The 16,369-nt window shown below is 38.8% G+C and overlaps 1 long non-coding RNA gene and 1 pseudogene across 1 annotated transcript; one reads left to right on the forward strand and one right to left on the reverse strand.

Moving 5' to 3' along the window:
- Positions 1 to 834: 834 nt before the first annotated feature.
- On the forward strand, positions 835 to 15,110 carry LOC140668094 (uncharacterized; annotated as a pseudogene).
- On the reverse strand, positions 7,075 to 12,101 carry LOC140668072 (uncharacterized). The gene is made up of 4 exons (XR_012047115.1): positions 11,985 to 12,101; positions 11,808 to 11,912; positions 11,516 to 11,683; positions 7,075 to 7,292 (listed from the first exon to the last, which is right to left on the reverse strand). It is a non-coding gene; the product is annotated as an uncharacterized lncRNA (long non-coding RNA).
- Positions 15,111 to 16,369: the final 1,259 nt, after the last annotated feature.

Raw genomic sequence — 16,369 nt, forward strand, 5'->3', positions numbered from 1 at the left:
GCTGACATGAATTTTATTAAGTCCCCGGCTATAAATCATGCGTTTTTTTGCACCTTTTAAAACGGTCCGACCTGTTCGTCGCAGTGTCAACCAAAAATTTCTGTTCTTTTCCTACGACATCCTAATCATAAAATGTTCGAGCAGCCGAACGTTGGCACAGTTGCAAATTCTTCCTTAAAAATAATAATAAGGAAGATGTCTCACTCCCGTTTTATGGGCGATTTTCCGCGAGGGTACAAAGTTGCCGAACGCCGGCGCTTAAAATCCTAATGATAAAATGACCATAAAATAGTCGTAAAAATAAAAAAAAAAAACAGTTTTATGGCTTCTAAAGTGCCCTCGACTATAAATCAATCACAAAGATAAGATTTTCCGCGAGGGTACAAAGCTGCCGAACGCCGGCGCTTAAAATCCTAATAATAAAATGACCATGAAATAGTCATAAAAATTAGAAAAAAACATAAAATGATCATAAAATAGTCATAAAAATTAGAAAAAAACAGTTTTATGGCTTATAAAGTAACCCTCCTCCCCCCGGCTATAAATCAATCACAAAGATAAACATCTGTTTTTGGACGTGGATAGGACCCTCCCCCCTCCCCTTCCCCCCACTCCTCCCTGGTTAGAATCCCCATAGTATCCCTACTTTCTATTAAAACGCTCCACTATAGCTGCTTTAATATCGGGATTGCGAGTTACGCGAAAGCGAATGTCTTTTTCTTTTAAGAATTTTTGTACAGGACGCGCAATAAATTCTTTATCTTTGTCGGTCTGTAGGTAAACCGGTAGACGACCATTGCTTCTCGAGAATATACGCTCAAAAGCTCGTATTACACAGATACCTGTTTTGTCACGTAAAGGTTCTACCCATACAAATTTACTAAGCATATCGATTACTACAAGTAAGTAAGAATAACCGTCATTATAGCTCTTGAGATTACGGAGATCAATCAAATCAGCTTCCCACAAATCATCGATATTTGTCACGTTATAATATAAACGCGGAAATTTTCGTCGTACCGGTCGATACAGCGTGTACGCGTCTTGCGATTTAAGCCAGTCGAGAACATTGTTGCGACTAAAATTCGGTTTAACAGCTTGCGATAAATTGTCTACCGCGGAATATCCTGCGTAGTGCGAGAGGTCGTACAGTTTTTCGAATTCCGACATTAGAGTCTCATCTAATCGAGTAAACGTTTTTTCCCTTTCGGAGAATCTTCGTTATCGTGTGTTAATGTTTCATCGGCGATGCCTTCGCCGGCGGATACAAATATCGTGTCTGCATCGGATTCGTTTAATTTACGAGTGTATGATTTTGAGCGCCGAGTCTTCTTTGGAGTGGACCTCCCGCGAGGTAACGGATTTTTAATACGATGAACTCGTAACAAATCGCGATTACCTATGAAATTGGAAGGAGTGTTTATATCATGCAATAATCGAGCAAACTGAATTCTTCCGGTTGCTTTTACGGTTTTTCTTTCCCGTATCGCGTCGTTTATGAGTTCCGAGATATTCGATCCCGTTATGACTATACTGTCTATAGTCACAACTCCGCGTCTATCGCAGCTAATCTTAGACTCCGGGATGTCTACCAAATATTTCAATAGAGCGCGTGCTTTGTCACGATAATGTGGCGACTTCGTGGCGTTCTGAAGAATTATTCATTCATAATCACTCATACCACCTTTATATTTCATACATCATTATTACCAACCTAATTTTATATATGTACTAATTTCATCTAAATTAGGTATATGAATGTAACAGGAAGAATGAATAAATATATCTTTAATAAAAGAATAAAGAGTTGTAGTTAAGTAAAAGTTTTATTGATCAAACTTTTACTTAACTACAACTCTTTATTCTTTTATTAAAGATATATTTATTCATTCTTCCTGTTACATTCATATTGTAAACATCGTTCTCAAATTATTTAAAATAAAATAATAATTTATATAAATAAGAAGTCTAGTTATATTTAACTCGTAATAAAATTCCCACAATAAGATTTCGGCACGGAGACGACTATTCGTTTTATCATTTCCACCGATTGAGCGCGTTTTTTCCCGAAACTGCTACTAGCATTACTACCGCTAATGTTACCGTCGCTGCTAATTAAAGTTTGCGTTTCCAAAAGTTCATCGTTATCGTCATCATACAAATCTTTCATGTCTTTGTTCTTCATCTACCTCGCCATTATCTTTGCGTAAACGTTTTCTCGCAGCTCGAACAAAGTGAAGATAACGTTGAAGTACTTCCTTATACATTTTCCATCTTTCCCCTTCGTCGCGGGGAGTCGCGAGATTAAGAATACGGCACATGTCAGTATCGAGTCGCGATAAAGTAGTTCCAGGCGTCTGCACCGAATTATTATTTTGTTTAATATTTTCCAGATTTTTTTTTATCGAATTATTCAACGATGATGCGCTAGGTGCTATTTCCGGATGATGTTGATGTTGCATGTGCTGCATTCTCTCGAGATTTTCCGTAGAAATTAAAACCATTTTTTTAGCTCTTTCCATTATTCAAATATCGTAATTGTTAATGCTTTACTTTTTATTCTGAAAAAAACAGATATAAAAAGTTGTATAATTTTTCATTTCCCGATAATCCGTGATAATATAACCTCGAGTAAAGGAGCAATAAGATAGGATAAGAATCCTCCCCGTTGTACCAGTAGCTTTCTTCTGCCTCTCCAATTACCTCGTTTTGTCGTGACGCGTCGTAGGATGGTTTTATGCTTGGCTAATCGTCTTTTTTCGTTACTTCCAAGCGGTACGTTTCCTTTGAGCGTATTATAAGCGCACTCTTGTATGCATTTTATTAGTTTATTATCTGCAGTGCGTAAGAAAGACACTCTTTGATTTTTTTTCAGATAGCACAAAGTTTTCAAAAGATATGCGTTTCGCTCGCCGATTGATAGTCTAGCAATTTTTATTGCTCCGTCCGACGAATTCCGCGACGTCAGTGACGAAGGATATTTATTCTTTTTTACCATTACGATGTAATAGCGCGACTGGCAAGATGCGTAAGTAATCATCTTCCTTTTATATACCCCCTCCTCTATTGCTCGATCTACGAGGTACGTAGACGTAATGCAGTGAATCGTCAGGAAAGATACACGTCCGAAATCGATATTCGTCTGGAGTCGATTGTTTCAAATCAAGCAATAAATATCCATGCGGTCTCGAGGTTGCGTCGTAGTTCTTCCATAAACTTTGGGTCGTCGGGATATACTTGACGTGCTAAATGACGAATTTGGGCACGATCACGCGGATTTTTGAAAACAACTATATAATTCGCGTTGAGAGATATGTCACGCTGTCCACGCCCCTGATGGAACAGATTTTGCGAAATAAGAATAACACTGAGATTCTTATGATGGCTGCCTTTCGTTAACAGATCCACGATAGCGTCACACGATGATGATTCTCTCATAAGATCGTCGATTATTACCAATTTCGGAGAAAGCGGATCGTTGGAATAATCTTCCGGGCGCGGCAATCCCTCTCGAAATTCGATTATATTTTTTTCGCGTTTCTCAAAGTATTATTACCGCTAAAGTATCCGCTTCTTCGCGCGCTTTTCTGTTCTACTTCTCTTTCACTCATAGCGTGTTGTAAGCGCTGATACGCATCTTACCACTCGGCGTAATAAAATAAAATTCTCTTGAATCGTACCTCGAACATGATTGATAAACTTCGAAGGAAAGTTTCCACGAAAATCGTTTTTCCGCATCCCGTAGGACCACAGACGATCGACGTCCAAAAATGTTTCCAGTGTACATCCATTTTGCAAAATGAGCGATTGCGCATTTACACACAAATTCATAAATGAAATAAGTTCAGTGTCACCCTTACAAATAATAATAAGCTTGTTAAAAATGCGCATGCGCGATAAATTTTTAATGTTAAACGTTGGAATGCAGAGGAATAAGCTTATCCACGCTTCGGGGGCCTCCACCCGCGGCGGTCGCGTGCTCGCGCTAGCGAATATCTCGGTGAGCGTAATGGCGCGGTGATAAGCTGTATCTTTAGTAAAAATGCTCTCACCAGCATATATATGCTCGCTAACAAGTGATTGAGCGTACGCGCTATTTTTAAAAAAATTATTGTTTTACTAAATAAAAAATATACCGTTTAAAAACTAAATTAATAAAATTAAAAAATATAAAAAGTTGGGAGGAAATAGGAGCAGTATTTTTATTAAAAATGAATTTTTTATTTTTATATTTGCATTTACATAGCATTTTTCTTATTAGCTATATTTACATTTTTCAACTTAACTAAGATTTACATTTTATTATAAAAAAAAAATTACAACTATATTTAAAACTAAAATTTTATTTTACAAAACTTTACATTTTGACAATATTTATATTTTACGCAGGGTGGGCGGAAAACGTGCGCAATTCTATATTTTTACACGCAAAGTTAGAGGAGTGAACAGGAAAGTATGCTAATATCTATCAAGTTTCTGATAAATACCCGTACGGTAGAGAATATCGTTTTGTTTTTATAAATCTTCGTTTTAATAGCACAGGCGCTCATCTTTTTGTTTCATCGCGCGTAATTATATAATGAAACACTGTGCGCCGAATGGCTTTAAACCGAAGATTTATCCTCGATTCGGGGGTTGTTTCTTCTACTTGTTCCTTTGCCTGTTCCTCTCTTTCTCTTTGTAATAATAGTTCTCTAATGCTAATAAAATTAACTAAGCGCGAGTTTTCAAAGTTCAGAGTTATACCCTTTACTTTACAAATTTCACGAGTGAGTCTATCGGGTGTACGAACCACATACGCGTAAAATTTCGGTCCACCGGATACGAACGACTTTATGTAGCTACTCTCGTCATAGTTTGCGAGTTCATCCGTCATATCGCCTAAAAAATTACTCGTACGCGGTTCGTATTCCTGAGGATCGCCGGTACTCACGTATGTACATGAATCGGTATCATAATACAAAACGCGGCTTTCTAATTTTTCTAAATATCCGTATAATTTTAATCTTACTTGTGCCGTTGTGCCGTTAAGCTGCTATTACTACATTAGTAAGAGGCGATGGTATGATTGCTTCTTGTCGCATTCGTGACGAAACATATATTACCTCGTCGTTTACGGACAATATATCGGTTATTTCGTGTTGCGGGCTAGTGAGTAGGCTCATTAATTTCTGCTGCGTTTTAACGATGTCAGTATGTGGCAAATTTTCGCGTTGACCAAATTTTCCCCCAAAAAAATTTAACGCTAGTTTCGTGACCGAACGTAAACCGGGGTTGTGTACGATGTTATTTTTCTCAAGAGCAATATCTTCTGTTTCCTCGTACTCACGAAGATATCGCTCTTTAGCATCGTCATCCGTGCATTCGCTCGGCCAACCACTAGCTTCCTGTTTTAATTGTAGAAATGTGTTTATATATCCGGCGAATAGACCTTCCTGGCGCGTAGCGTGATTATAACGAATGACATTATATTGCCAAATCTCATTAATCTCTGTCACAAAATAACCTTTCTCAATAGCTTTCTTTAATTCGCACGATATCCATGTACCTTCGCGTTCAGAAGGTTCATGAGCGCACGTGGATTGAGAAAATCTTTCGCAACAAGCACGACACAACGCGAATAATAATTTACCCTGCACGCGATAGGGTAATACAGGGTGAAAAAGATTGCAGGGAGGGAGTACTCCGCAACGAACGATTCCTTCGACCGACTCGAAATTATATCCCGGTGTTACGTCAAGCGGGGTCGCAGCTCCTAAGAGTGCTCGGACCTTTCGTCTGACCGGTTGCGTATTTCAGAAGCTAAGCTTCTGGGGATTCCCCGCGACTAGGCCTATCCGGACGATGAATATTTTCTCTTACCAAGGCGATGTAATAGAGATATGACGGTGGTGTTACCGTGTATATGATGATGCGGCAGTGTCGAACACAAAAAAAAGAAAATGGCGATTACCGACTAAGGGAAGTCGCATGATGTGAACTCCTTGGGAATGGTTCCGCTAACGAAGACATTAATAGGGTCCGCTAACGAATAGTAAGAGATGTTTCTATTTCTTAAACCTCTGAGGAAGTCGGCGTAAGCGTTAACGCACCGGTCGCAGTCGAACGGGAAAAACTCTGCTAGATTACGAAGGCAAGCCGTGCAATACACACCGGAATAGCGCGTGCTGTCGATCGCGAGATGTACGTTGAAGTACGCCTAAGAGTCTCTATCGATATTGTCGGAATTTACAAAACAAGATGCGCAATACGGGGTGAGTTCTAATTTGTGAGCGAATCCCGAGATGTAAGTGCAACGGACGTTTTCTAATCGGTGACGCGCTTCGACGGCGGGAGGGGAAGGATGGCCCTCCTGTGCGGGGCGCAGTTGTCCGTAACACAAGTAAGTGTGTTGTCAGTAAGTTATGGTTAAATATTATTATTGTTATTGTCCGTATAAAGCGTTGTTATTAGTCGCGGTCGGAACACGGAAGGAATACAAATAATTAAATAACGAGAGATAGGTTTCTTGTGTTTATTCAGTTAGATATTGATAGTTTACAATTTAATGAATAAAATAAAACGCGCGTTATACAATATTTGAAACGAGTATTAATTTGGAAGCAAGTATTATTTTCGAGAAAATCTCGACAAGAGAGAGTGGTCAACGCGAAACACAGGAAAATTAAAAAAAAAGGGTCGGTCGTAAACTGACCTCGACAGCGCGGAGTGAAAATACGATTTCGGAAGGGTTTAGCAGAAGGCGAGCTGGCCCAAGCGACGCGCAGGAAGCAAAAAAAAAGGTCAATCGTAAAAAGTGTCGGCACGAGAAAACTGGGTTTTCCAAGTTTCGTATTTTAAGTAACGCTACTACAAGATATTGTTATATTTCGTTCCGCGTAATGCTAATCTATTGTTATCGGTTATTTCGCGGAACCCCAGTGCTCGGGGGTGGAACATCCGTAATTTAGGTATAATATTTCGTCGCGTATCTGGAGGTAGCGGGTTTTCCTCGGATCTCCCGGTACGTAATTCGCGGGCGGCAGAGGGGGAAATAGTAGCTGCGTGTCCAATGGTATTAGTTTGCGCGGCCACGGGAAATATCCCATAGACTTTATGCGGATGTCCGTCCTCAGAGGTTTGACCTGCTTCGCTCGTAGCACCGGGTGAAAGTACGTCTCGTATTCTAAGTCAAAATATAGGCGATCCGTCCCAAGGAATTCACTATCCGCTTCACTGACGGAGGCGTATTTATATTCGTAATATAAACGTCGCGCGTGGAATTTGTGTCCGCCTCTTCTTATTTTTGGCATCTACAAAAAGATCAAATTAGTTTCGCGTGTTCGCTGGGTTCGACCATTGGTTTTGAGGTAGGGAAGTGACATGTGCAGAATATTAGCACGATGCTATCAGGAGAAGGTATAAGTTTGGTCTTAGGATAGGAATGCCGTATGTGCAGAGTATTAGCACGATATCGGCTGGGTAGGGGTAGTAACGAGCGTGCAATTGTCTGCACCGCTACGTCGTTGGTTTGGTTAATGGTCGAAACCAGGTCTGTTGAGGGTCGGATTGAAACTTAATATGATGCCGAACGTAAAAAATGCGGACTGGGTACGTTTCGGTATTAATGCACAATAAGATATAGTTAATATATGTATCTTTTGACTAAACTTACATTGGATGGTTATAGTGGTGACGCGTGAATGTAGATCAGAGAGCTATCGGCACGGAAAACTGACGCAGGGTGTACGGACGTAGTAACGATATAATATGCAGCTCGCGTGAGATAGAATGACGTTGAAGAGGAACTGTATGGAATAGGATCGCGTACCGAAACGGAAACGAATGTGGATATGGAAAGCGTACTGATTTGGAACAGTGTTGGGAAATGGAATCGCGTATAGAAATAGAATCGCAAGGATGAGGAGCACTTCTAGAGAGAGAAGTGCATCGCTCAGAGTTTCGAATTGATGTGTCGATTTTTGGGACTGTTTCGAGATCCCTCGGTTACGCGGGTCAGGGTTGAAGAGTGGGGTGGGCGCGTAGGAAGGGTTATCTAAGGGTTTGGAATAGCGGGGGAGTCTTATGGTGGTGGGAAAGCGGCTATTTTATGATTAACGTTTCGGGCTGTCGGCTAGAGTCGGTAACGATTATAATGGGTAACTTGTCTTAGTGAATAACTTATCGGTTAAAATGTAGTCGATAACTTGTTGTTTGATTATAAGTTTAGTGTTTCTTAAAAGTAAATGAAAAAATTTTGGTGCTGGGACGTAACACCGGCGATATTCTGATTAATTCCGTGCATTCCTCGCCTACGTATACCGTTGGATGTCCGATCGGAAAAGCACCGGTTTTCAACACATACGGGTACAGTGAACATACATCAATGTATCGTATCTTCTCCGTTCCCGTAATCTCGTAGCGCGTCACAATATTTTCCGTGCGCCCTCCGTAGAAGGAGTGTCGAGGATCGAGCGATTCGTTGTCTAACATCTGATGATGTTGTAAATATTCTCGCATCTCAACATTTTCATTTATATCGTGATCAAAGTCGCACTCTCATTTCTCTATCACCCTGTATCCCCGTGTTCGAAGACGAGATGTCGTTGCGACGGTATGCTCATAACGTAAATCGTTTGTATCTGTATCTGACGCAAGCGGTTTATCGCGATTGACTCGAAAACATCTCGGACAACCATGCCAGAAACATCTGTGAAACTGTAACACGTAATATTGCGTTACTCCGTTTTCCACAGACTCGTAGTACCCATCGACAAGCGTGCCATCGGGTAAACAATATTCCCTGCTTCGCCCTGCGTGGATAATACGATGACCGAGCTCACGCTCCTTCCACACTAACCACTGTAGAGCTTTGCGCGATTGAATATTTACACGTCTGTAACCACCCGCAGGAATAACACCTATCTCTCTTTCGCGCAAGAAGTTTTTTCTGAATATTCTCATGCATGTAGAAGCAATAGTTGTACATTCTTCGAATGGACACACATCCCCGCGCTGTAAATAGATTTTTCTAAAAGCCATGCACGCTTGTCTAAGAATATCTACGTCATTACGGCAGTAATCCAATATTTCGCGTTGAAAATTAAACACGTAGTTCGCACGCGTCATCTCGGAGTGTTATGCCAAAAATTTTTCGCGTTCTTTCACCTGCATGGAATTAGGTGAATAATATTGTACATCGGGCAGTGGGCCGACATAAGTTTGATTATCGATAGTATTAAATAAGTGAAGAAAAATACCTTTATTCGAAATATCCGTTAGACCGAAAGCCTTAGGTAATTCGGATAAACGCATCGGCATATAATTAACACTATCGATAAATTTTGTACGTCCCATCGTTGATACAACTATTTTCGTTCCGTTTAAAATTACTCGCGGCTCTAACGAGATACGGTTTTCCACAATATGATGTACAATAAATTGAGCATCAAACGATTTAGCGTTATGTGCGATACAAATTATTTGTTTAAAATATTTTGTCGGACGCGTTACAACATCTATAAATTCCTGTACGAGATTACGATGAAATATATATTCCCGCACCAACGACATCGCACTGAGGTTTCATTTATTTCCACGCATGACTCGCAAATTTGATGAGCGACGCAGAGCGTAGGCACGTGAATTTTTACATTCGTGGTACCTTGGAGCGTTTCGTCTTGCCTCGTCTCAAAGTCGTAAAACACGAATGTTACGCGGCTTTTTTTACGTGCGGATATACAATTATTCTTGCCGCCGTTCCTCCGTTGTTGTTGCTCCCCATTCTCTTCGATAAATTCCGCACAATAAGGATTGGAATTATCGTCGCGCCGAATAGGTAACATATAACAAAGGTGGTTCAGCGATTGTAAAGAATGACACACGCCGCAATAAGCCATGTCGCATTCGTGTTGTTTATTTCTTTGAATTAATCGACCGCAATCATTACAAAATCGTATAATTTCGCAAACGCTTTTTTACGATTTTCCATCGTATGATTTCCGCGCACGGTGACGCTCCAAGCACTCACGATTAAAATATTCCCGTCTATAATTATCGCACCTAATATGTGGCGTATCTGTTTGCTCGCACGGCGCCATCGCGTTACATCGCGGACATTTGTTAGAGCATCGATGCTCCCCCTTATCGGAGTGATAACTTAAATTACACGGAACGCAGTATCCTCGCCCGCCCACGGCGACCCTTAAATTTAAAATTACGTCGAAATGCTTTATGTCCGGATGAAATAATATATTTAAGCACGTTCTTGTCTCTCGCTGTAGAGCGGCTAAGAATTCAACCCCGTTGTACAACGGTTTACCGCCCCGACCAAAAGTAACGACATTATACAGGATGTCTCCGAATTGGCGGATCAACTCTCGTGGGTAGATAGAGCGTGTTAAACTGAAGAGAAAAATCTTATATCATTTTGTTAAATTCACAATAATTAATGAGATATAAATTAATAAAGATCGACCAATACGTGCCAGGATAAGCGTGCGGCGCGAAGAAGCCTCCTACTTATTACTTGATACTAGGCGCGCGGCGAGACAGTAGGCGGATCGTTCTACAAAGGATGTACAAAGGACGTACAAAGGGCGTACTGAAAGAGACATGTACAGTGCGCTCTGCGTTTATATCTTGCCGCGCGCCTAGTATCAAGTAACAACTGGGAGGTTTCTTCGTGCCGCGCGCTTATACTGGCACGGATTGGCCGATTTTTATTAATTTATATCTCATTAATTATTGCGAATTTAGCAAAATAATATAAGATTTTTTTCTTCAGTTTAACACGCTCTATCTACCCACGAGAGTTGATCCGCCAATTCGGGGACACCCTGTATATCACTATAGCAATATTATCTCCGGCGAGATATTGTTGAAAGCGTTCAATTTCGGAAATTCCGCTTCCTTCCTCTGGAATCGTGACACTTGCATTCCTCGTAAGTTGCAACGCTAAGTCGCGTTGTAACACAGAGTTTTGTCGTCTTGCTGCGTTCCATTTTTCATGTAACTCTCCCGTGCGCAAATTTTCACGCTCGTTAAAAATTTGAGCGGATACAAGCGCACGCGGGAGACATAAATTGTCCGAATTGGAAATCGTTAAAATCGAACGCTTAACAATAATATCCCGTGTAAGTGCGTTACGTCCGCGTCCCTGAGAAGGAGTAACTTTAGAAACGTGGATATTAAACGCTAGAGCTATATCATGACCGTTGCAACTTTGCGCTAACGAACTTACAAGATTCCAAATATTCTTGTAAGTCAAGTCGCGAAATGGTCGGAACGATATACCTGCGGGTCCACGCGTAAAATTTCCGGAATCAAAAGTCATCCCGACGTAACCATCTGGTACGCACGAACGCGTTACGTACATGTGAAGTTCCCGAAACGCGTTCTCTAGCCAGTTATATACATTAGCCCCCTCGGGTACGGGTCGGATACGAAAACTAATTTCGCGTCCCTCTATACCGAAATTTCTAAATTGGCGCATGTTTTCCGATAATAATACAATATTTCTAAAATTATTTTCTACCTGATCGTCAGTATATACCCTCCTCTTCTCTTCTATCGGGCTCGTTTTCCACAGCGTCAAGTGTTTCCTCACCTGCATGCGACTGATTTTCTTCTTCTCCTACGCGTACTTGTTGATGTTGATGTTGTTGACGTTGTATTACGCCGCTTCTTCAACCCCCGATCTGTACTGTGAAAAATAAGAATAATTAAATTATTTTGATGAAATATTTCGTAAAATATTTCTCTCTTACGTTTAAATTTTGTTAATAATGTAAAATTGTTATGTTATTATTTATGTTAAGCTAACTTACTCGTTTTAATATTCTTCCTTCGACCTTCTGTTACATCGGTATATCTTTAGGGATCGTACACCGTGTATGAAATGTCGGAGACGATAATTGTTGAGTAAAAGTTTACTAGTAAAATTTTTTCAATTAAAATAAAATTTAAACATAAGAAAAGAACTAAAAAATGTGTTAAGTTATTACCTTCTTCTATCATCGACACGTCATTTATATCATTTTCTTCTTCTTCCTCCTCCTCGCCTTTCGCTTCTTTTTCCTCTTCTCTCATTTCTTCTTCTTCTTCTTCTTCTTCCTCAGTCATTTCGCCCGATTCTATTTCTGCCTCTTCATTTCCTTCCCTCAGGTTTTCATTCCGTACTTCTTCGTTTGCTGCGATATAATCTAAAAAATATTGTATTATTTCTCTTGTTTAAAAAAATCTTTTGCGCTATTTTCTTTTATTGGATGTAATATTTTTTACTTACTTGCAAGCTGGGAGAATATGACCATTTCGTCAATCGAGCTAATTTCTCCGGAAAGCGGTTCCTCTGCGTCATTCTCATCCCCCTCCGTTAAATCGATAACAGGAGATTCTGGAGTTAACACTATGCGAGCCCGTCCTGAAATGTACGGTATTTTAAAATTTGAAAAATAATATTTTGTTTTTCATCATCGCTATAAAATATGTGTTAAAATTTACGTGAAGGTCCCGCCTCTGGCGACGTGTCTGCTTGACGTCTCCTGCGTAAACTTAATCTAGCGATTCGATCTTCATTTATTCGAGGGTGACGATTTCCTTCGACTGTTGCGATCGCAATCGGGCGCGTTGAGTCTAAAAATTGTTTGATTTAAATAACATATTTTATAATTTTAAACCTGATAAAAGTAAAAATAAAAACTTACCATTCGAATTCTGGAGAAATCGATGAAAATGCAGCCGAAGAAATTCTATGTGCTCACTAGCATCGCTCTCTTCCTCACCAAAACAGATCCGTGATTCGATAACTTCTCCGGTGATATTCAAAAGTTCGCGAAAATTGCAAAAATGTCCTAGGCGGAATAATACCGCGAGCACCACGTTAGGACACTCGCCAGCGAACTTTCCGAAGACGCGATAATTTTTTTCGTCGTCGCTTGTTAATCCCAATAACAATTTGTCAAATTTCTTGCCGCACAAACTCTGTGCCAGCGAAAGGCAAATTTCTACAACGTTTTTAAGATTCATCATGATCATTAATTATTTGCACTGTAACTCACGTGATGGATAACATTCAAATTCGGAACTTGAAATGTACTTTTTCCAATACGGAGAACCATATTTATACATTTTAAAGAAAACGCCTCTTTAGGAAGAGGAGAAAATTCTTTGATTTTGCATTGGTCGGGTTATTAAACAAAATGCGATACGACAATACAATGCAAAACCTTCGAAAGAATGTTTTATTATTATATTTTCTTCTTTTATGACGGATTAACGGTAAGTTCAAAGAAAGTTTTGGACATAATCTATTTCCCACGTTTACATTTCTTTTTTTGTTACGTACAGTAATAAACGATTATTCCTTTTTTGTTACGTGAAATAATCTTTATTATTTTCTTTATAAGAAATATGTCGTGAAAAAATTTCGGTAATCTTTATTATTTTCTTTATTTTCTCGCCGACTATTTATAAGAAATATATCGTGAAAAAAATTTCGGAAAAAACAACAAGCAATAAACACTTATTCCTTTTGTTTTGTTACGCGAAGTAATCTTTATTATTTTCTTTATTTTCCCGGCGGCACGTTATAAGAAATATGTCGTGACAAAATTTCGAAAAAACCAGCAAGCAATAAACGATTATTCCTTTTTTGTTACGTGAAGTAATCTTTATTATTTTTTTTATTTCCGCGTCGGCTCGTTATAAGAAATATGTCGTGAAAAAATTTCGGTAATCTTTATTATTTTCTTTATTTTCCTGGCGGCTTGCTATAAAAAATATGTTGTGAAAAAATTTTGGAAAAACCAACAAGCAATAAATATCTTTTTTTTTTATAACTTTTATATGTGACGCAAGATTTTGTTTTTTTCTTGGCGCGCTTTAGAAATTCTTTTTCTAAATTTATATTGAATACAATTTTATTTATATATATATATATATATATGAAAAATTTTCTTTTTTATATTTTTCACGATTTTTGTAAAACTACGTTATAAAAATATTATTCTCTGAACTTTAGACGCGACACAGGCAAGCTATGGAGGGTAACGTACATTTTTATAATCTATTTTTTAAATTAATTTAAAATTCCATACACATATAATTTTTTATTATTCAGCGCGCGCATTTTCCCTCACCACTTTTCCATTTCATCTTTCTAATTTAAGTATTCGGGAAAATTAAGTTTAGTCGTTTTTTGCCATCCGAACTAGCAAGTTCAACTGTAAAAGTTCGTTGTTTTCGTTTGTACTTTGAGCGCGATTATTCGAACTTCGATTTTCTACGCAGAAGCAGTTATCATGGATAATCGTAAGGAAAATTCAAATTTCAAGAAATCCTTGTATTCAGTCAGCGCTTCTAAGTCAGAATGTAATTTCGTGGGAAAAATCGAACTGCAACGTATGTTGTTATCTACAACATATGGCCTGAATTCATCCTATACGAAGAAAATTCATGTGGGCCTTATGGCGTCGGATGGAGAGGAACTGGATTTTCTACCGATTGTTAAATTATCATCTCATAGCGCTGAAGGAATTTGCTTCGATATGGAATCGTGGCAGAAATTTCAAAAAAACATGGAACAGATGTCTTTGTACTTAAACGGTGATAAAATTAAACAGAGTACGATTATCATCGACAGAATAATTATAAATTTTACTACCGCATATGGTGCTAGAGCTGTGCTAGTAGCGTATCGCGAAAAAGCGCAAGAAGATCTTCCTTTAGAAAACATCGAGGATACGAACGCAAACGGACCTACACCGAAGAAACGGAAAACTTACAGCGTTGTGATAGTAATGCAGAGAGCAACCTTTCTGGGACTGGAAAATATAGTTGGATATGTAAACGCTCGTTTGAATCAACTAAATTTAATTTCCAACAGTATCAACGAATGTGCGTGATATCTAATGAACGAAATAGAGATAAATCTTCCTATCAATAGTAACATTAATAGCAGTATTATAAAACTTCTGATCAAGAGTAATAGCAAGGAAATAGAACGTAACGTTCGCATTCAGCTAAAAGATTTATCATTTCTCGATATATACTTTGAAATAACGTTTTTAGAAATAACCTCGCTTTACCTCAATCAAATTGTACATATGATAGTAACAAAACGAAAATTATAATCATTATCCCAGGAATATTTTCTTTAATTATTCATTTTGTAAAAACTTCTTGAATAATTTTGATTTTGTAAAAATAATTTTAAATAAACGTTACATATTTGTACATTTAAATCTATTGCCGATTTCTTTCACCCACTCCTCTTTCCCATTCTACATATAAGTAGTTCCGTTACTTTTATTGTTAAAAGAGGATGTTCCGCAACCTCTTTCAACATTAGGCGCGCATCGTAATATAAGCCACCGATAATACTATTTCTTTCGTTGTGTCATACCGTCGCGTTTGACAGAACCTGCACGTTCTTGTGTTATTATCCTTTTTTCATCTTCACAGGCATGACATTATACACGGTCACCTATCATGTGACATCATTTGTTTTGACGAGCCATACCTGCCCCACGTGCAGAACGCCAAAGCGCTTTTCCGTCCCACTACCATCACCGTAACCGATATCACCCCAAGAGCCATACCTGCCCTACTACGTAACATGAATGCCTTATCTAACTTTTACTCTAGTAAGTTCTTATTTAGCCCAGCACACCAGGACCAAGATCAGCAATACGAAGGACCCAGGTTCAAGTCCCGAGAAAACCCTTCCCTCTCCAACCACCACTTCTTTTTTGTCAGTCCTGGTGGTGGTGGTGGGAGAAGGGTTTTCTCGGGACTTGAACCTGGGCCCTTTGTATTGCTGATCCTGGTCCTGGTGTGCTGGGCTAAATAAGAACTTACTAGAGTAAAGATTAGATAAGGCATTTATGTTACGTAATGGGGCAGGTATGGCTCTTGGGCCGATATCGATTCCGGTGCCACCAGAACACCAGACACCCTGCGTGGCGCCCGAGAGCGCGGTGGTGGGGATTTGTTTTGACGGGCCATACCTGCCCCAATACTACTATAATAAATAATAAATATGAATAATAATATAAAATAATATCAAATAATAATATGAAATGTGTGAGCGCGTTTACCGTAAGATATCGTATATGTATTTCGATAAATGAACAATAACATAACAAAGATGAACGTAACGATTACAACTTGTATTCTGATTGAAATAATGTCTACAAAATTGGCACAACGCTCTAATACTGAGAGAATTTTCTCTCAGAATTTATCCTGAAAATCATGGTAATCGTGGGACAACATGGTATGGAAAGAATTTTATGAAAAATTCCCTGATTAAAACTTATCACAATAAAAAATATCTATCACAATATAATATAAAACATGTTTGATTAATTTTACTAAACTACATAGTAAA

The sequence above is a fragment of the Anoplolepis gracilipes genome, chromosome 7 (genome assembly GCF_047496725.1).
Source record: "Anoplolepis gracilipes chromosome 7, ASM4749672v1, whole genome shotgun sequence".
NCBI classification, from domain to species: domain Eukaryota; kingdom Metazoa; phylum Arthropoda; class Insecta; order Hymenoptera; family Formicidae; genus Anoplolepis; species Anoplolepis gracilipes.